Source organism: Rattus rattus, chromosome 15 (genome assembly GCF_011064425.1).
Source record: "Rattus rattus isolate New Zealand chromosome 15, Rrattus_CSIRO_v1, whole genome shotgun sequence".
Classification (NCBI taxonomy): Eukaryota; Metazoa; Chordata; class Mammalia; order Rodentia; family Muridae; genus Rattus; species Rattus rattus.
In genome coordinates, this window is record NC_046168.1 from 57,050,796 (window position 1) to 57,073,351 (window position 22,556).

Below are 22,556 nucleotides of genomic sequence, written 5' to 3' on the forward strand. Positions count from 1 at the left end.
TCTTGGGTCATAAATCTGACCCTCCGACAGCATGTGGTGCAGACGGTACAAGCTGCAGATCCTGACTTGTCCTGAATGCTCATCTCCCTCACTGCCACACTGATCACAAACTTATGACCAGGGAATAGGTTGATCTTCTTACTGCCTTTGGTCTGAGACATCAGAGCAGCTTCGGGAAGACCTAGGCCCAGGCCAACTGCAGTATTAGCAACCATTGGATCAGAAAACCAAGGCTGTCAGCAGGGGACTGCTCCCCTGTGGCCAAGATGGTGGGAGAAGCCGTGAGCTTGTCTATTGTCTGATTTGGATGGAAAGCTTTGTCGAGTGGCCTACATGAGAGCCTCTTGGTACACTCACGGCCATGCTTCAAGAGATTCTCTGATCCCAACGATCCCACTTTCTTTTGGAAGAAGACAATCCCATATCAATTAAGTCCCAAAAGCAAAAGGAATCCCTTATCCGGCCCCCCACCCCCTTTCCCAGTGATTTCAGCCTGCCTGTCAAGTCCAGATGTTGGCACAATTCCAGAAAAATCTTTCATTTCTTATCAACCACCATCGAAAATCTCAGATATCAAAGATGAGTGCTTTTAATCTTTAGGAAATTTGACAATGTTGTGATTCAGAGAGTGAGAAACCCTCTTATAATGGGGTTTGTACCCTGAAACAGGGCTGAGAAGCCCTTAAAACATTTAAGATGAGTTGAAGCTCTTTGTAAAAAGCTTCAGTGATGGAATACACCACCCTCCGTCTCCATAAAGGACATCCTGAAACCAGGTTTCTTATTGCAGTCAGGATTTAAATTAGACAGTAGTGGGTACATTGTTAACTTAGTTCAAGGGTCAATCCAGGTTGCCACATGGCAGAGAAAAGGGTAGACACTGTTTTTTGGCAGAATAGAGGAAAAAGTTGAAATTGCTAAAAGGCGGAGGTGCAGCCTGGGTGAGTCCAGAGTGTCTTGTTTGACTTGGCCATCTGATCCACTCTCATTAGAGTTAGAATAATCTCCATGGGTCTCTCTGGGATTCTCTAAATATGGAGCCTAAGACAATATCTAGAACAGAGCAGGTGTTAAATGACCAGTTACTATGTAATGAAATCAGGTACAAGGATATGAAACAGAGTTCTGGTTCCTTTGGAGACTCAGTTGTGTCACGTGATGTTTTTCTGGAAACTGTCTTAGAGGGTTTGTTGTTGAAGCGGACACATGGGAGGATGTTTTGCTGAGAACAGACACATGGTGTTTTTCTGGAAGCAGCCTGGGAAAAGGACATGTGATGTTTTGGTAGAGTGGACATGGCTGTGTGCTCACTACACCTTATCATTCTTTGCTGGTCATCACTGGGCTTTGCTGAAGCTGGGCTTCCCTGACAATGCTCTGTGGTATTGGTTCGCCTTGCCACTCTTTGCTGGTCACCATTCGTCGTGACTTCATAGAGAGAAATGCATCAAAGGTCTTCTGGTGCGGTACTGGCAGGCTTCTCGCCCCTTGCTCCAATTCTGCTGATTGGCAGAGCCTCGCTCGTGGTTTCTTCCAGATAGGGCTGCTGTTGCTGATTCCTGTGAGCTGAATGGCTGATATGCTGCCGCCGCCGATTGGATTCACTCCACAGAACTATTTTCTAAGCAGGTCCACATCCTCCTTTGCCCTGTTAACCTTCCCTTTCCACTGCCTCTGGTGGGTGGTGGGCTTGAAGGGAGGTTAAAGCATTTGAGAACCCCTATTAAAAGTAGGTTTTGAAAAATAGAAGCCTACAAGGATACCAGCTGCTTAGGCAATAGAAGGGTTAAGGGCAAGTGCGGAGTATGGTGTCAGAAGTCCGGGCGTGCTGTTCGGAATCATATGACCATTCCTTTACATGTAACCTTTTCAAGTCTCTGCCTGGTCTTTTAAGAAACAGATACAAAAGTCTGAATTGGGATCGTGAGTTCAAAGCCAGCTTGGGCTATAGAGCAAGAGCCTGTCTTAACCGACCCAACCCAAAATGAAGAACACCACCAGAGATGTGAATAGTAAATATATGTGGTAAAATTAATTTTTAGTATTTTACAAGTATTTGAATTGGGAGAAAGGCAATGTTAAAGCTAAAAACAAATAAGCACCTTTTGGTTTATATGTAGAAATTATATATATTTTACTCAATAATAATTATAATATTCATAAAAAAACCTAGTATTTACTAAACTTACCATGTACCAGTTGCTGCTTTGGAGGTTCATGTACATTTTACATTTTATAACAGTCTTATATGGCTAAGGGTTAGAATAATAAATAATAAATAATAAATCCATCGTTTCTTTGCCTTTTGACTAAGATCGGTAATGAATTATTAAATCCTCTTGTACGAAGGCTCAGAGCCGTTAGATACCTGCCCAAATTTTCAAAGCTGCTTAGTGACAAGGCCAACGTTAGACCCGTGCTGTGCTCCCAATTCTGTGTTCATAAATCTGCTCCCCCTGATTCAGACAAAACTGACCGAGGGAAGACTCTGAGAAGATGTTTGTGGCAGGCGAGGCTGGTGAGACGAGTCTCTAGTGTTACAGCCACTCCATAAGCTAACAAGAAACAGACGAGACTCCAGCCACAAAGCAGGGTAGATATATGGGAAGTGTCCCGGCATAGGCACAAAATTCAAACTCAGAGATCAAAGAGATATATAAATTACAGCAACAAGATGCTACTTTATACTATCAGACTTATTCATCGTCCTTGTTATTGATTCTTTGTGAACCCATCATGCTCCATGACTTCACTCCACTCCTCATTCCTTTATATCTGCCCCCTGCCCTCGCCACCTCCCCTACAAAAGAAAATAAGATAACAACAACAACAACAACAACAACAACAACAACAATAATAGTAGTATCTCATCATGGAAGCTGTAGTGTGTCATATACAGCATACCCTTTTGGTTCATACCTCTACTTGCAAACGTTCATTGCAATGCGTCATTGGTCCATTTTGAGGCCTCTGGCTTCTCCTACCCTATCTATTCTAGATCCTCAAGGGGACTCCTCTCAGATATCCTATTATGGCCTCGTGTCATGGAGGCCCTGCAGCTTCTGATCTGCAGGACCAGCCCTTTCCTGGACTTCAGTAGATCACAGTAGAGGTAGATGCTATGGTTGGCCGACTCAATCCCCTGGATATGAGTTTGGTGGTAGCTGAGTTGGTCAATCTGTCAATTCTCCTGCATCCACACCTCCAGGGTGAGCTCTCCAGTACTGCCTCGGCTAGATGCCCCAGTGCTGCAGCTGACAGAACTCTCCTGCTCCTATGACCCTGGGTCCAGCTCACATCCCTGCCACCCTATGGTCAGCTCTACTGTGTTACCCACGGTCTGCTCTCCCGAGCACTGCAGCCATTGAGGGGCAGGGGCATCTCTTCCGCTCTCTTCCACTCTTCATGACCTTGGGTCAGCTCACCTGCCTGCCGCAGGAGGCAAGGGCTAGAGGGCATGTCTCTCCCTTGCTGAATTTGTCCCACTAGTAGACCAGGGCAGGCCGGAAGAAAGGCACCCAAGCACCTGCTGCCAGCACCACTACGACGGATAAATGTGTGATAGAAAGATGATACAGATGGAGTTTGCGTTGGAAAGAGAAGGGGAAGCCGAGGGGTCTGTACACTGTGGAGAAAGGTGGGACTGAAGACTCGAAGGCTGTGAGAAACACATAGATATGAGGAGGCCATAGTGAGATTCTGGGCTGCCACCAAGGGCCAGATCTAGGTCCATGGTCTTACTGCAGCTGGGTTCTGTGTCAATGTCTGTGGCCCTAGTTACCCCCAAAGGCCAAGTGGATGTTGGGGTTGCTACCAAAGACCATGTAGATATTTAAGGGCCATGCTGTCATGGTGGGACATGCTGGTCTGAGTGTCCTGAGCTGTGCCTGAGGCCAAGGGGACATCCGGCCCAGGTTGTTGCTGAGGGCAGTCTGGGTCTGTGGTTCTATGGCAACCAGGATCGATGTTGATGTCCCAGGCCTCCCCCAAAGGCCATGCAGATGTGTTGGGAGCGATGCCCTTGAAGCCCTCCGTTGTTGATGTTATTATTATGGTTAGAATTAAGTATGACTGGGTTCATGGAAAATCCCCAGGCACCTGTAGAAGACTAGTACAAATAAGATGCGTCAAGATACCCAATGTGATGACCTGTAACCTTTCTGAAAAACCAATATCCTGCTGACTAATAGATATGACAACCCTGTGACTTTCCTGACATCCTGACATCCTGTCAACATCAGCTGATTCCCTGACCACACGAATATTGTGTCCTTGGCCTGCGTAAATGTTTCTTACTTCCCACTCCCTCTGTTACCTCTGTTATGGTATTAATTCAGCCTTGGAGGAAAATAAAATTGTCGCCTTGATCAGACTCTTGTCTTGGTGTCCTTCTTCACATCCCTTGTCCCCCATTCTCTTCCAGGTACACCCAGACCCGTCGCGTACAAATCAAATGTGTTTTGATCTTATTAAACCCCCACAATCTCTCTCCAGCTCACCCTAGGACCCACCAACCAGTCTCCCTCCATACTTGTGGAGGCAAAACACTTTTTAGCAGGGTAATAGTCTGCTAGATCTGCTATGAAGTATAGGGATGGACCTCACGTGAGTTCTGTCTAGGGGTCAGGTTCTAAGAAAGGAGGAGAAAGTAAAGACTTCAAGGCAATCTCAGTTAAGACATCTAATTAGGGGTTAATGAGGCAGTTGAGCATGGAGAGGCTCTTGCTATCAAGGTTGACAACCGGAGCGCCATCCCCAGATCTCACATGGTGGAAGGAGAGAACTGGCTCTTGAAAGCTGTCTTCTAACTTCCATGTGAACACACACACACACACACACACACACACACACACACACACACACACATGTGGGCACGCATGCACATGCAATATAAAACCACTCAGGTTTTTTTCATTTAGGTGAAGTTTATGTATGTCCACAGCTGTCATATTTTTGAATGTCTCTTGCTTATTTCTTTTTTTTTTCTTTTCTTTTCTTTTTTTCAGAGCTGGGGACCGAACCCAGGGCCTTGTGCTTGCTAGGCAAGTGCTCTACCACTGAGTTAAATCCCCAACCCCGCTTATTTCTATATTTAACTACGTGACTAGTGAACTGTCCCGGGGGTTTGAGTGGCGGCAGAATCTTCTTGCAATGGGTGGACAGCTCTTCTCTGCACAGGGGTTCATTCTGTTTCTGGTCCCTCTTTCCTCTGCTGCCTCCTTTTCTGCCCCTCAAATGTTCCCCCCAGAATCCTCAATCAATCCACTTTCCTAACACACCTGTCCAAGCTCTCTTTCTTTCTGGAGCCATTTCTACAGTGAATGTTTTGGAAGCTTTTTAACTGAACTTAGTCCTGCTAACGTGTCAGTGGTTTGTATACTCATACTGACCCAGAATTAATATTATTGTGTGCATGTGCACGATATGTATATGTACACCATGTATATGTGTGTGTATAGGTGTGTATGTGTGTATGTGTGTGTCTGTGTGCCCCACGGCACGTGTGTGAAGGTCAGAAGACAGCTTTATGGGGTCAGTTCTCGCCTCCCATCTTTACATAAATTCTGGTGCTCGAAACCCAAGTTTTCAGGTTTGCATTGGAAGCAGTTTTACCCATTGAGCCCCAGAATTGTTTTTGATGTTGAAAGAAGAAACCTGGATGTCCTCGTTAAGTTTCTATTGCTGTGATAAAGAGCCAGAGCCAAAGCAATTTAGGGAAGAAGGGGTTTATTTTGGCTTCTCTTTCATCACCAGGGGAGGTCAGGGTAGGAACCCAAGGCAGGACCCTGGAGGCAGGAACCGATGGATGACAGAGGAACATTGCTTACTGGCTTGCTCCTCGTGGCTTATCCATTACATCACTAGGACCACCTGCCCAGGGGTAACACTGGCGACAGACAGCGGCATGGGCCCTCCCTCACCGAATCATCAGTCAGGAAAATGCTCTGGAGAGCTGCCTACAGCCAATCTGATAGAGGCATTTTTCTCAACGGGAGTTCTCCTTTCTCAAGGTGGCAAAAACAAAAAAACCTAACCAACCCATCGAGTGACCCCAAATAACCTTCGATTTGCAGCAAGACAGCAGGAAAAAAATCAGAAGGAGTCTCTCCCTGGGGGAGACTGAGCAGGGCCTCCCGCAGCCTTCTAAAATATTCCTGATTTTCACAGTCGGGTTTTGTCCCTCCACTCTGGAACCGAAGGATCCTTTAAGTTAGTGTTAGCATTTGTCTCTCTCTCCCTTTTCTTCCTCTGCGGTTTCCACGGCAGCTACTGTTGCCATGGAGAGACGGAGGGAGGGGTTACCGCTGTCCTTTGTGACCATGAGTTGTCTAGAAATTGGGGATGGTTTCTTAAAACAGTTTAACAAGTAAACAAAGACGGATAGAATTACAAACAGGGGCTCAAGCCACCTGTTTTCCTAACGCTCTAAGGATTTCTGTACCATTTATTTGGCCTCGGTTTTCCTATGCCATAGCCCTGCACGAGTGCGCTCCGTGGAAAGGGGGCTGGCAGAAGAGTCTAGGAGTTAGGTCTGCAGCGAAGACAGGTATCAGATCAATGTTAATGCGTTCAGCCAGAACAAACTTGTCTCCCAGGAATCTGTTGGGGGACACAAAGCAGCAGGCAGAGGCTCCAAGTGCATCTTGAAAATGTTGAAATGAGGGGGGGATTTAGCTCAGTGGTAGGAGCTTGCCTAGGAAGCGGAGGAGGCCCTGGGTTCGGTCCCCTGCTCGAAAAAAAAGAACCAAAAAAAAAAAAAAAAAAAGAAAAAAGAAAAAAAATGTTGAAAATTGCAGAAGGAGGCTGGGACTGTCTCCTGAAGACGGAGAGGCTGAGAACACATTACATTATCTGCATCGAGCCGTGCCGTACTGCACTGTGCTCGCCAAGCAAGGAGCCCAGGTTGTCCTTATAATTGAGGCCATTCTTCTGGTTCAGCTAAGTGCTACTCGCCTAATATTTTAAAAGCTACGTTACCTTCTGCTTTGTTACTAGCTCAAGGGAACTTGACTGGGGCTATTTTGAAGTTTAGCCTCAACTATGGATTGTGAGAGCACACATTCTGATCTACGAAGTCCTCAATCCAGTGCTCTCCCACTCTTCTCTCCTCTTCCTTTCCCTTCCCTTCTCCTCCCTTCCCCTCCCTTCCCCCTTCCGTTCCTCTCCAGTCCCTTCTCTGCTTCCCTTCTCCTCTCTTCTCTCCGTCCCCTCCCTCTCCCTACCCCCTTCCCTTCCCCTCGCTTCTCTCTTTTCCTTTCCCATCTCTCTTTTCCTTCCCTTTCTCCCTTCTCTTTTCTTTTCCTTTCTTGAACTAAGCACTTGCTAGCAGCCCAAGCGAGCCTCAGATCGCTCATCCTCCGACTCCAGGGTGCTATGTTTATAGGTGTGAGCCACCACGCCTGGTTCCTTCACCTAACAGTTTTATTGAGGCGTAACGGCATAACCATAAACTATGTATGCCAATCGTGTAGTCTGACACTTTGGTAGATGACTTCATCATGCAGCTAGGAAACCCTCACGGCAATCAAGACTGCCAACACCTCCAGGAGTTTGCTCCCTCCCCGTTGAAGCTCTTTCTACTGCCCTCTCAGACAACTCCAATTTCCGTCTCGCTGTTTTCTAGATTATTTTTTTATGGTTTTGAGACACAGTCTTTTTTTTTTCCCTATGAGGTTGAGTTTGGCTTCTAACTCTTGATCCTCCTACGCCAGCCTGCCAAGTGCTAAGATTACAGGCGTGAGTCACCCGATTCAGCAGTGAGGTTTTATATAATGGAAACATGTATACGGTACAGTGGCCCTCAGACCTCCTACTGCTGGGACCCTTTACTACAGTTCCTCATGGTGTGGTGACCCTCAATCATAACATTATTTCGTTGCTACTTCACAACTTAAGTTTGCTACTGTTATGAATTGTAATATGAATATCTTATATACAAGATATGGTGTAATTTCTTTCTCTTTTGTCTGCTTTCTTTCACTCGATATACTTTGGTAATATTTCAAAGCCGGTTGATGGTGTCAGATGTATGATTTGTGAGGGCATGTGTTCAGTCCCCAGCCCCTCCTCTTCCCTAAAATCCAATATGTGTGATCATATATATATATGTATGAGTATATACAGACTGCATTTGGTTGTTTTATGTGTCTACTTTAATGCTGGCTACTCTGTCTTGACTTTTATAGCTTTATGATAATATTTAGGACCTTGTATTGATCAGTAGTGTTTCAGTTGCAAGTATATTTACTTATTTAAGTTTTTTAAAAGAGGTTTTAGACTCATTTAAGTTTGTTTTTCTAATTTTATGTGTACAGGCATTTTGCTTGCCTGCATGGCTGTACATCATGTTTGTGCAGTGTCCAGGAGGCCAGAAAAAAGCGTTGGATTCCCTGACACTGGAGTTATGTATGGACGGTTGTGAGCTGCCATGTGGGTGCTGGGAATTGAACCTGGGTCTTCTGGAAGAGCAGCCAGCACTACTGATTAGTACAAATACTTTAAACAAATACACAATTATTTATTTACGATCGGTGTGTTATTTTAAAAAATAAAAACTATGGTTATCCTCGAATATTGATATGCACTTTGCCTTGAGATCTGTTTAGGGCCAAATGGCTACAGAGCTCCTTCCTAGCGGCATCCATGAGGCCTCCGTTGTACAGTCCGGCCGTCTCCTATCTCATCCCTGCTGAGATTGGTCTGGCAGGTGTGGCTCGGAGAGTTAGCCCAAGGACACTTGCTAAGACTCAAGCCTGAGATGGATGTTTGACTCCTCCTGAGCTTGTGAATAACGGAAGGGCTTCAAGCTCCATGACTGGGGAACCCAAGGTCAACACGGGAGGCCCCAGGATAAGAAGCAGGAGAGCAGACAGATGACTCTGTTGCTAACAGTCAAAGTAGGTGATCTCACTGAGGTGAGTTCCGCCACCGCCACCGGTGAAATCCGAAAGCACTCTCACCTTGGGTGGAGTAGGAAGGTCCTGCCTGGCAAGCTTCTTCTTCCGTGTGGCGGGGACAAGATCAGACAGTCGGGAGAGGGAAAGGGCGGAGTGAATCAGGGTGTTCCAGGGCTGCCCTGGTGCGAGATGGAGAAACTAACTACCTGTTCTCAACTCCCAACTAGTGTGGTGGGACCTGAGCTGGGAAGGAAGAGCAAATTGGACCCAAATAGCTACCCAAATCATCAAGTACGTTTACACACCCATGGATGCCGAACAAATCTGAGTGGTCAGAATGTACAGATAGGCCAGTGTGATCTCAGGAGTGAATTTTCTAACTGGTCTTTCTACAAACATTAGCTAATGTTCAGTCTTGACATGAATCCTGCCTTACTGTGTCTGTAAAACATGGGCCTCACAAATTCTCCCAACACAAACACTTACTACTACTGCTGCTGCTGCTGCTGCTGCTGCTGCTGCTGCTGCTGCTGCTGCTGCTGCTACTACTACTACTACTACTACTACTACTACTACTACTACTACTGCTACTATTGAAACATGATTTCATTAAATAGTCCTAGCTGGCCATCACAGAACTCACTATGAAGATCACGTGCACCTTAAATGTATGACCTCCCGCCTCTGCCTATCAGGTGCTGGGGTTTCTACTGTGATTGGCTAGAATAGGATTTTTAAAAGTAATATTAGATTGCCCGTGTAAACTTCACTTTATATGAGGACAAACTTACATAATTTGTAAAATAGTGACTGATGTGGTAATTATAATACGAAGTCATTTGGCCTTTATAATAATTTATGCAGAAGGTTTCTCTCTTCAGCAGAAGAGAGTACCTCAGTCCAGAGAAGCAAGTGACTTTGTAGCTCTCGGCCTCATCCTCATACGTAATGGACTGGGGTAAGGCTTTCAGTATTACTTGGATTTATGCTTGGGTTCATGTATACTAAAGCAGGCATAAATCTCTCTCTCTCTCTCACACACACACACACACACACACACACATACACACACACACACACACACACACACACACACACAGAGTTTCCTTATAATAATCAGAGCTTGCCTTTCATGTGGCTCAGCACTCAAGATACTGAGGCAGAAGGATCACTTCAAATTTGAAGCCAGCCTGGGTTGCATAGAGAGATCAGGCCTGTCTGAGCCGTGAGCACACGGAGCCCGTTATTTCGTGGAATACAGACGGGTTTACCTTCTAGAGGTAATGAGAGTGATTCTTCCGGATAAACTGGAAGTTTGTCTATGATGTGCAGGCCACCTCTCGTCTCTGGGAAACACCGGTTTCAAGACTTTCTGAGACAGTGTGAAGAGGACATGATCTTTCTGTTGCATCAGGTGAATGGGAAACTGGCAGTCATTGAGGTTTCCAGACTTGCCCAACAGGCTTGCTGTGGGATGCCCGGATTCTCACACGTTCCTGAGGACGGCCTAGGGAGGGTTTACCAGCAGAACCACTTTATGTTACGGGAGGATGAGTTAACCGAGGAGATGTACTAGGAGAAAGAAAGGAAGAGGTGAGGCCCGGACATAATCCGGCTATCAGTTCCACAGGCCCCGAAGGTTCTAGAAGGAGTGAACTGTGAAGCTAGGCCCTTCGCAGCCGGGTCACACGCAGGTCTCACTGTACTGGTAGGTGAGATGTCTCTGCCTTTGCTTCAAGTGTGGAAACAGAGGTGTGGGGTAGCAGACTCACCTGAGAAGCGGCTGCCCGCATCCAGCCAGTTCTTTCAGAGTACAGGTCTTCTATTTTAATCGCTGTGCTGTATTGAATATGCAATCTTGATTACAATGACACACTGCCCCATCCTTCAGATCTGTGCTTTTAAAATAGTTTCTTCAAGTCATTGGATGAGAGCTAAAAGGCTGACAGTGGGAAATAAGGAGGAGGGGAAGGAGCACTAGGAGACAAAACTTCAGTTACTGGGACTTGCGTCCGTGATTGGAAGGTGTGTGTGTGTAATTTGTGGTGGTGTGTGTTGTGAGGGCTGCTATGTGCTTCCCTGAGATTGACACCCCTTCCTCCCCAGTGTAACCAGCCCATTGGAGTCCCTGGAGGAACAGCAGTTCAGACTCTGAGACTGCGTCAGAGGTAGCTGTGCTGGCAGCGTTCTTCGTGACCGTGGGTATTAACAAGGGCCGGAGCTGAAGTTCTCATCTCCTAGCCTCTTCCCCACGGCCTGCTTTGTCCAGGGAAATGGGGCCTGGTTGGACACGCTAGGTTAAAAGGCTCCACCTGCCTGAGCTTCCCTCTGTAAGCACCACCTTTCCGGATGGTTAGGGATTCACTTTTTCCCGGTTAATTGCTACCTGTTCCACATGGCTTCCTCCCAGACCACAGGCTCTGCAGATTTCCTACAGAATGCCAGCAACCCGGGAAAGCAGAAGGTATTTACAGCTACATACTTATGGACTCGGATAACTGGCGGCCGTCTCTTTCCTTTTCTCTGCTGCCCGTCATTGTGAATATTTGTGTGTGTATATGTATGTCCATACATAGGGGTGTGTGTGTGTGTGTGTGTGTACGTATATATACAGGTATACATGTGTGTCTATGTGTTTTTAGCCATCCCCCCTGTCCCCCCATACTGGGCTTGAGCCTTGGGCCTCCTGAATGCCAGACAAGCTCTACCTCTGAGCTGTATTTCCAATCTTTGTCTTTTCTTTTTGGAGATTGATGTAGCCAAGGCGAGCCTTGAACTTGCTATCCAAGGATGGTTTTCTTACCTCTACCTCCCGACTGCTGGGATTACAGGTGTCACACAATGCCCGACCTTATCTCCAGCTCTTTCTTTACTTTTTGTTTCCAGACAGAATCTGGTGACGTTGCCCACGCTAGCCTTGAGTTAACGCTGCACTTCAGGCGTTTTTTGTGGCAGCACCACATGGGTTTTATTGCTACGACTCTGTAGTGTGACTTGAAATAAGGGTCAACAGTACCGCTTTTGCTCAGAATTTCTTTGGCTACTTAGAACCATTTGTACCTCCATATGAACTTTAAAACAGCTGTTTTCCTACTTCTATGAGGAATGTCACCGGGATTTTGATTGAGACTGCATTAAATTTTAGATTGTTTTATTTATAAAATGTCCATTTTTATAATACTGATTTTTCTAATCCACAGGCACGATCCATGAGCATGACCCATCTTTAGCGTCTTCCTCGATTTCTTTCTTCCATGTTTCAAACTCTCTCTGCTTATTCTGAGACACGGTTTTAGCTATGGAAAGTGGAATTGTTTCCCCAATTTCTTTCTCAGTAGATTTGTCATTGGTATACAGGAAGCCTACTGATTTTGTAAGCTACGTATCCTGCCATCTGCTAAAAGTATTTATCAACACTAGGAGTTTTCTGGTAGAGTCTTGATGGTCTTTTTGTATAGAATTGTATTAAAATATCTGCAAATATAGATACTTTGACTTCCGCCTTTCTTGACTATATTTCTCCTGTTTTCTTCCCTTACTGTTGTAACTAGGACTTCAAGCACCATAGGGAATAGGAATGTGGAGAGTGGATGCCCTTGTCTTGGTCCTGATCTGGTGGAAATACTTTGACGTTTTCTCCACTTAGCATGACATTTACTGTAGGTTTGTCATACATAGCCTTTACAATTAAAATGTTTCCCTTATGCCTAGTTTCTTTGAAGTTTTAATTACAGAGGGGTGTTGAATTTTTCTGCCTCTGACGCAGTCATGTGATTTCTGCCCTTGAGTCCATTTGCACCATTGACTAATTCCTGCATCTGAGGAATGAAGCCAATGTAATTGTGTATGAATGCTCATTTTGGAGTTTCTAAAATTCGGTTTGCAAATATTCCGTTGAGAGTTTTTACATGTATGTTCATCAGAAAAATTGATCTACAATTTGTTTCATTCTGTTTCCACCTGCTTTTGGTGTCTGAGTGATATTAACTTTGTAACGAGAGCTTCCTAATGTTTCTTCTCCCTTCCTCCTCTGTCCCTCCCCTCTCTCTCCCCTCCCCTCCCCTTCCCCTCAGGTTTTTGAGACAGGGTTTCTCTTTGTAGCCCTGGTTGTTTTGGAACTCCCTCTGTAGACCAGTTTGTCCTTGAACTCAGAGATCCCAAAGCTTCTGCCTCTTGAGTGCTGGGGTTAAAGTGTTCACAGCCACTGCCAGTTTTGTTTTGTTTTGTTTGTTTGTTTCTTCTCTTTCTATTTTATGGAATAGTTTGAGAAACATTGGGGTTAGGTCTTCTTTAAAGGCCTGATGGGATTCACCTGTGTGACCATCTGGGCCTGGACTAATTTCAATTGGGAAATTTTAAATTACTGCTTCAATATTACTGATTTTTTTTCTTTTTTCTTTTTTTTCGGAGCTGGGGACTGAACCCAGGGCCTTGCGCTTGCTAGGCAAGCGCTCTACCACTGAGCTAAATCCCCAACCCCAATATTACTGATTTTTACAAATCTGTTCAAATTGCTTGTCTAATTTGTTTCATCTTGGCTATTTATATGTGAATAAAAATCCATCGATTCCTTTTATTATATTTTCCAATTTGGTGCTTTAAAGGGAAGGCCCAGAGATTTTCTGAATTTCACTGTTTTGGTAATCTGGGAGAATGAAGTGGAAAAATGAGGTAGGCTAAAGTCTCATGCAACAGCCAACTACTTGAGAGCATCAGACAGCTTTATCCTCTGAGGGTTAAAGTGAGCAGTCACAAGGACAAGCACACGTGACAGAAACAAGCAACAGCAGCCAGCAGTAAGAGTCATCTGAAGCAACTCACGCCTGCCCATCACACCAGGGAGGGGCGCGAGAGCACATTGCAGGAACAGTTCTGCGTTTGGGCAGAAACTGAAGTTACCGGATTCTTGTTGTCTTGGACTTTTGCTTGCTGTTGTTTTCCAGGGCCTACGGTTTATTAAGTTATTAATCAGAAATCAGAGACCTCTCTGATTTCTTACCGAAGTTACGAACATCTCTCAGATGATTGCCTTCCTTGTATCCCTTAGGTTCTAGCACGGTGTTTTCATTTTTATTTGATTTTAGGAATCAGACAGTTGTTCCTTTTGCTTTCTTCAAGGACCCATTGGCTATGTGCAGTGTGTTGTTTGGTCTCTGTGAGTCTGTGTGTGGCACTCTAGGGTTTCCCCTGCTGTTGACTTGTAGCCTAACTCCACAGTGATCGAGAAGAATTCAAGAAATTATTAAAATATCTTGGATCTGTTGAGACTTGCTTCTTTGTGTCCTCATATGTGACTCATTTTGGAGAAAGTCCCATAAACACCAAGGAGAATCTATACTGTTTGGATGGAATGTTCTGTGGGTGTTTGTCATGTCCACGAGTTCTAGGTTGTCATTTAACTGATGCTGTATGTATGATGTATGTATGTATGTATGTATGTATGTTTGTTTGTATGTATGTTTGTATGTATGTATGTATGTATGTATGTATGTATGTATGTATGTCAGGGTAACCATATAGTGGCATGAGTGGTTTGTTGACATCACCCATTATTTCTGTGTTGGGGTTAATTTGACTTTATATCTAATAGTATCTGGGTACCTGTGTTCAGAGTATATACGGGGACCATTATCACTCCACGTGAAATAATTACATTAAAAGTCTAGACATTCACACACACATATGTATGCGTTTTTAACATAAGCTCACAGGATACCATGTCCTCTGAAGCTTCTTCAGACGTCCTTGTCTTTCCTTCCCTCTCCCTCGTCCTTATTTGCAGCTAAACTACATTCCCTTTCCCCTCTTGCCCACTTTAATAGCCTCACCTCTCTCTCTCTCTCTCTCTCTCTCTCTCTCTCTCTCTCTCTCACACACACACACACACACACACACACACACACACACACACACGTTCCCTTTCTGCTTTGCTGGCTTCTGCAGTTAGTCCAGGGTTCATATTCAAATCCAAGGATTCGGAGTCAGGATCCGCACATATGAGAGAACACACGGCGTTTGTCTTTCTGAGTCTGGGTTGCCTCACTCAGTATAATATTTTCAGTTCCATTTATTTATCTGAAAACATCATGACTTTAGCATTTTTTTATGACTGGATAGAATTCCGTAGTGCATATACACCACATTTTCATAATCTATTCAGCTGCTTTTTCTTTTCTCATTCAGAAGTTTGTCCCCTTTCTCTTCATACACACTTGTGTTCATGCTTTTGAGGTCTCTGTCCAGGATGTCATGTAGCTCACTCTCCCATAACCTCACTGTGGGATTAACAGTTTCTGGAGTGGTTGTGCTGCCTTCCTTGGTTTTTTGTGTTTTAGTCACCGCACTGGGCTCTATACACTTGGGGTTATTTGGCAATCCCTGTCGTTAGTATTAGTTCTATCCTTTCAGCTGAAGTATTTGCAATGTCCAAATGGGACTTGCATGTGGTAGAGTTGAGGTGCATACATCAGAAAGTAGATCCTCAGACCAGGAGCTCAGCGGGTCTGGTGCAGATCCTGTATTAGTCCCCCAGCGGAAATATTAACTACAAGAGCAACCGCAGCGTCTGGATGTTACCATTGTAAATGTATTAGCCAATGATCAACGGTGCCTCCTTTGACGTCAATGACAGTCACGTCCAAGTAACTACTGAACCACCGCGGACAGTCTAGTGGCCGGAATGAGATGCCCACTACACTTGGTCACTAGTTAACGGCACTGTTTGGGGAGGTTTAGGTTGTACAGCCTTGCTGGAGAAAGCAGGTCATTGAGGGCAGGATTCAGGATGAACAGTTTCATGTCATTCACACTTTATTTCCTCTGCTTCGTGCTCCTGGTTGAGAGGTAAGCACCCAACTTCCTGTGTCTTGCTGCCGTGCCTCCTTGCCATGAGGCACTCCCATCCCTCTGGAATAGTAAACCCCAATAAAACCCTTTTTTCTAAGAATCGCCTTGGCGTGCTAGATAGGTTATTCCGTTCCTGTCATAAGACACGACGGCCAAAATCAACTTGGAGAAAGAATAGTTCATTTGGGCTTACTCACCCTGATCAGAGCCTGCCATTGAGGGAAGCCAAGGGAGGGACTTGAAGCAGGGCAGGAACCTAGAGGTAAGAACTCAAGGAGAGGTCACAGCGAGCCTACTGGGCTCCTCCTCCTGGCTCGCTCAGCTGCTTCTCCTTTGCAGCCCAGACCCCTCTGTCCAGGGATGGCGATTCCCACTGTGGGCTGGGACTTTCATCAGAGAACAATCAAGAAAATGCCCCACAGGTGTACCAAAGAGTCGTCTGATGGAGACAGTGCCTCAGTCGAGGTTCCCTCTTCCCAGGTGACTCTGGTTTGTGTCAAGTTGACCAAAAGTAACTAGCATAACTGGTCACGGTTTTATCTAATCAACAGAAAAGTAGCTAGAATAGTCAGTGTGGGCGCTGAGATTTCAGTTAACGAGATTGGGATTTGGAGTAGAGTGGGTGATAAGAATTGGGCTGATTTTGAAAAGAACAGAATGGTGGTAGAGAAGTCGATAGAAGGGAAAGTTGGGATCCCGTGAGAGTCCGTGGTTTGTTACAGCCATGGGACGTTATAATTAGAGGTAAAAGGAGCAGAGGATGGGAAAGAGATGAAGAGGGAGGAACATGGGTGAGGTAACTAGGAACGCTCTGTAGTAGGCTGCGTGAAGGAACACAGGCAACAAACCTTAAGCCTAATTGAATGATGTGTCAACAACAGCAAAACCGCGGTGAGACTTATTTGAGAGTAGAAATGAATGATACAAAATAGGAAACAAAGTATCATTGTTGGCACAGATGTACTGAAAGGAAAGTTGAGGTTCTCAGATCCCTCAGGCCCTAACCAAGGAAGTTTTTAAAAATGTGTGTAGTGATTTGGTAAGAAATGACGTAATGGGAAACATAGAGATATTTTATTTATGTGTGTATGCGTGTGTTTGTGTGTAGACTTATACATGTGACTGCAGTGGCCACAGAGAGCAGATGAGGGGATCAGATCTTCTGGAGCTGAAGTTACAGGAGGTTGTGAGCCACCCAGCATGGGTACTGGGAACTGACCTTGGGTACTCCGGAAGAGCAGACAAGTATTTTTATCACCAAGCCAGATCTCTCGTACCTAAATTAAATTTTTGCTTCCAAAGCAAAAATAAATGTGTGTGTGTGTGTGTGTGTGTGTGTGTTTGCGCGCGCGCAGTAGTTCCCATGATGTTTCTCCATCAAACATGAAATAATTATGTGAAAAATTTCAGAATCAACTTTCATGGAACTATGAAACAATCGGTGGTTTTCAGCAAGCAAGAAATAGACCCAGGAAACTTCCTAACTTAAGATCTTTGCCATATTTTTACTTGCCTTTGCCACTAGGCAGCATTCTTTAACTATGTCTCTTCAGGATCAGGATCAGACTCAGGGCCTCATGCTAGGCAAGTGCCCCACAGTGAGCTGTAGCCCCAGAACTTTCAGGTTTTTAGTGCTGAGGTAGAATCTTGTTCAGTTACTTCTGCTGGCTTTGAATTCACTCTGTACACAAGGCAGGCCTTGAACTCACAATCTTCCTCAGGCAGCCAATGATAAGTTTGTTGGCCTGGCTTGCTGTCTGGGTGCTTACCAGGCAGGGGCAGGAGGATCATAAAACCAAGGCCAACCTGGGCAGCAAAATTGTCTCTGAATAAATAAATATGGCCGGGTGGAAGTGTTTGCCAAGCATGTGTGAGACTTTGGGCACAATAATCAATACATGAGAGAGAAAGGGGGGGAAAGGGGGGGAAAGGGGGGGGGAGGGGGTTGAGGAGGGAGGGGGAGGAGAGGAGAGAAAAGGAGGAGAGAGAGACTTGCATTCCTCCTCCAGACCCTGGTTCCTAGTTCCAGAAAGAAAAGATCAATTTCTTTCTCTCAAAGAAGTGTGTTTGTCTGTTGGTTTTGCCTAACTCAGTACACACTCAGAGTAAGAATGCCCAAGAACAACCCTGAAAAACAATGTTGGTCAAATAAAGGCCCTCTACTGCCTGAGTCAAAGACTGTGCCATGTCCGACTCCCTGGGAACCTGCAGGCCAGGGAGACAGGTGATGATCCTCAGACCTTCATACTCCCTCCTCTCCTCCACATCCAATCCACTAGTCATATCCTCAACCCTGTCCCATACCTCCTGCTGAGGGTTCTCCTTCCTCTTTACCCCTAATTCCCAGGGGACTAAGCAGACCCTGGTGCAATATCTGGTTTTGTCCCTTCTATAGACTCCCTTAACTGTCCCCCGACCCCCTTCGTGCCCATCTCCATTCTTAAAGGTCAGCTTCCAATACCAACAAACGAGTTCTGTCTGTAACCCCAGAGGCCACACTTGGCAGGATCTCAGAAGTATTCCCTACCAGGCAATCCACAGCTACCACACTCTACTGAGAATCAAAGAGGACAATGAAAACCAAGGAACAAAACACCCACCCAACAAAGACAAGCTCAGATACCAACAGCTGGCTGCAATCTTCCTACAACAAATGCCTAGACACCAGCAAAAAACCACAGTAACAGCCAGGGTAGTGTCTTCACTGGAGCCCAGCAACTCTACCTCAGCAGGCCCTGAGAAATACAATGTAGCTGAAGCTGGAGAAAAGGACCACAAAATAACCCTCTATGGATGTTAGGGGTCCTTAAAGAGGAAACAAATACATCCATTAAAGAAATCCATGAAAACACCAACGATGAAATGAAGAGAAACAGTTTAATGTCTGCAAGTGGAATAGTATCAATAAAGGAAACTTAAACTGAGGGAGAACTGGAAACGAAAGTTTAGGAACTCAAACAGGAAACCCAAAGTCAAGTCTCAGCAACCATACATAACAGCAGAAGAGGAAATCTCAGGCATTGACAAGATAGAAGAAATGGATACCTTGATCCAAAAAAAGAAAAAAGTGTTAAATCTTAAAAAAAAAAATCCAAGAAATCCAAGACACTATGCAAAGACCAAATCTAAGAACAATAAGAATAAAGGAAGGAGAAGAAACCTAGAACCTAGGTCAAAGGCACAGAAAATATTTTTAACAAAATCATAGAAGAAAATTTCCCTAAGCTAAAGAAGGAGGTACCTATCAAGATATAAGAAGCACACAGAACATCAAATAGACTGAATCAGAAAAGAAATTCCTCACAGCACATAATAGTCAAAACACTAACTTTACAGAACAAAGAAAAGTTATGAAAAGCTGCAAGGGGAAAAAACCAAGTAACATACAAAGGCAGACCTTTGAGACTAAAACCTGACTTCTCCATGGAAACTCTAAAAGCCAGAAGAGCCTGGACAGACATTTTACAAAGTCTAAGACGCTGAGGATTGCTTCATGCCCTGTGTGTTCAGATGCTGGTTTCTGTGCCCAGAGATCTGGTTGTGGTCCGGACACTGGCATTGCCAAGCACCCCAGTCTCAGTATTGTATGAAAATTGTTTTCCATCATCTTGGATTTGTTAATAAAGAGCAGATTGGACCAATAGCTGAGCAGAGGAGAGAGAGAAGGCAGATCCCAGTCAAGAAGTTCCAGAGAGACCTGAGGGAGTAGAGGGGGAAAGAAGTTGGACAAAGTGGAAGAAGACCATGTTGAAGGACCAGGAGGAGTCACCATGAGTACACACACGGAACAGAGAGAGCCAGGGCAAAACTCAGATTGCAGGTAATGGATCATGAGGTAGACAGCCTTAGAGGGTTAGAATAGATGAGTTATAGGGCATGCAGCCTTTTAATAAATTTCCTAGGTCTCTGTGTCACTTATTCTGGAGCTAAAATGGGCTAGAATGGGCATAGAAACACTTTGTCATTTGAGAGCAAACAGGATGAAAAAAAAATCCCCCAATTACTTTTGTACTAGACCACAAATAACAGCCAAGACTACTATACCCAGAAAAACTTTTAATCACCATAGAAAAGAAAAGAAAAAAAAATCCCTCAATTACTTTTGTACTAGACCACAAATAACAGCCAAGACTACCATACCCAGAAAAACTTTTAATCACAATAGAAAAGAAAAGAAAAAGACATATGATTAAACCAAATTTAAGCTGATAGTTCTACAGAAGGTGCTAGAGGGAAAACTTGAACCTGAAGAGGATGGACATAACCAAGGGTGGTGGTGGGGAACAAACAAGGAATAAGTAATATCATACTAACAAATCAAGAGGAGTGGGGAAAAACCCACATTAGCACAACAAAATAATGGGAATCAAAACAACAAACACTGCTCACTGGTAACACTCAGTATGGTCCCTAAAAACAAAAACAAAAACAAAAAACAAAGAAAGAAAACAGATTAATAGATTGGATTAGAAAATAGGATCTTCTGCTACATTCAAGAAACACATCTTACCATCAAGGATAGACATCACCTCAGGACAAAAAGAAAAATGGAGAAAGATATTTCAAGGAAATGGACCTAAGATGCAAGCTGGAGTAGTCATTTCAATAGTTGACAAAAGAGACCAGACCAAGGTAATCAGAAGAGATGGGGAGGAGACTACATGCTCATCAAAGGAAAATTCCATGCGGAGAATATCGCAATTCTTCCCATCTATGCACAAACACAAGGGCACCCAAGTTCATAAAAGAAAGGCTACTACAGTTTAAATCACACATCCACCCTCATACACTGATAGTGGGTGACTTCAGTCCACCTCTCTCATTAATATACAGGTCATCCAGAATAAACAGAAATGCTAATTGATGTCATAAACCGAATGAACCTAGCAGATATTTATAGAATATTTCACCTAACCACAGAAGAATATACCTTCTTCTCAGCACCTCATGGAACCTTCTCCAAAATTGACCATGTACTGGGAACATCTTTCTGAATAGATCCCCATGAGCACAGATACTAAGACCAACAATCAATCAATGAGACTCATGAAACTGAAAAGGCTTCTGTATGGCAAGGGACACCATCATTTGGACAAAGAGTGAGTATAGAGAATGGGAAAAGATTTTTATCAACTACACATGCTATAGCAGGCTAAGACACAGAATGGAAAAACCTGGGCATCAAGAAAAGAATAACTTAATTAAAAATTGGGATACAGATCCAGACAGAGAATTCTCAACAGAGGAAACTCAAATGTTTGACATTGTTAGTCATTGGAGAAATGCAAATCAAAGCTACTTTGAGATTAAATCTTGGGGATGGGGGAGGGGTTGGGGTGGTCCCCACTGCAGCCTGCATGGAAACAATCCGCACGTGGCAAGGAGGAAATTTAGTTCCACACGACCTAGTTAGCCAGGCGCTTGTTCAGACTTCTAGAATCTGACACCAGGCAGTTTATGTTAGGCATGTGTCTTAGTCAGGGTTTCTATTCCTGCACAAAACATCATGACCAAGAAGCAAGTAGGGGGAGGGGGAAGGCTTTATTCAGCTTACATTTCCACACTGCTATTCATCACCAAAGGAAGTCAGGACAGAAACTCTCACAGGGCAGGAACTCTGAGGCAGGAGTGGATGCAGAAGCCATGGAGGAATGCTGCTTATTGGCTTGTTTCCCCTGGCTTGCTAAGCTTGCTCTCTTATAGAACCCAGGACCACCAGCCCAGGGATGGCATCACCCACAATGGGCTGGGCCCTCCCTCCTTGATCACTAATTGAGAAAATGCCTTACAGCTGGATCTCATGGAGGCATTTCCTCAAGGGAGGCTCCTTTCTCTGTGATAACTCCAGCTTGTGTCAAGTTGACACACACAACCAGCCAGTACAGCATGTTTAAGTATGGTACAGTTTTGGAAGAAAGTTTCCTGTCAACAGTCATCTCAATCCCATATGTACAGTATTGTTTACTTGCTACACTGAAACTCCTGTAAAGTACATATGACCTCGACCATGAAGGTGGAGTCCATAACTTAAGGTACAGGGGAGGATCTGGTGTGGTCTCGGTCGAACTGACAGAGTAGAGGTCACCAAGCTCCAAAGCACATGTGGCATCTCCCCTAAGGATGGGTTCTGTTGACCGAGAAACAATGCTCAAGATAAAAGACTAAGAAGGACGAGTCTGGGGTAAACATAATTGTCTGGGGGATTCAGGTGAAGCTTGGCCCTACAGACAGCACAGGTCACCAAGCTATTAACAACATCTACTCCCAGCCTTCTTTGAGGAAAACAGACATACATCCCTTCCACTGAAGAGAAAAACCACTATGTGTAGCGTGCCTGGTTTCTCTCATGTTTATCTGGAACACAAAGACCTCGTGTCCTCCACATCACCTTATGCCATTCAGAATGGCCAAGATCAATAACAAATGTCAGCTCATGTCAGTGAGGATGTAGAAGGAGATAAGTACTCATTTATTGCTGGTGGTACTGGGAAACTTCCACACCCGCTATGGACATCAGTATGCTGGTTCCTCGGAAAGACAGGTCTTGATCTGTTTCAAGACCTAGCGACACCACTTGTCTTAGAGTTTATGATACGGTGACGAGATACCATTACCACAGCAATGCTTATAAAGAAAAATGGTTAACGGGGGCTGGCTTACAGGTTCAGAGGTTTTGTCCGTTATTATCATGGGAGGAAGCACGGCAGAGTGCAGGCAGACATGGAGGGGGAGAAGGAGTAGAGTTCTATATCTGGACGAGCAGGCAGCAGGAAGAGAGAGGACCTGGCTTGAACATTTCAAACCCCACCCCCA